The sequence below is a fragment of the Gobio gobio genome, assembly GCF_949357685.1.
Source record: "Gobio gobio genome assembly, chromosome: 16".
NCBI lineage: Eukaryota > Metazoa > Chordata > Actinopteri > Cypriniformes > Gobionidae > Gobio > Gobio gobio.
In genome coordinates, this window is record NC_137109.1 from 44,587,782 (window position 1) to 44,587,989 (window position 208).

Sequence of the window (208 nt, forward strand, 5' to 3'; positions counted from 1 at the left end):
TTTTGTTAAATGAGTCTCTCACGGTGTTAATGAACTGCCTGGTTTCACTGAATAGCTCGATAAAACATTTGTTTATCAAATTAGCATTTGTGAATATGAAATGTAATTGTTTTATAATTTCAATCATTTCAAAACAAATAGTTTGTCGTTGTCTGTAGAATGTCTGGTGACGGATGTTTGTAGCCGCTAGGAGTCGCTATTTGTGTTC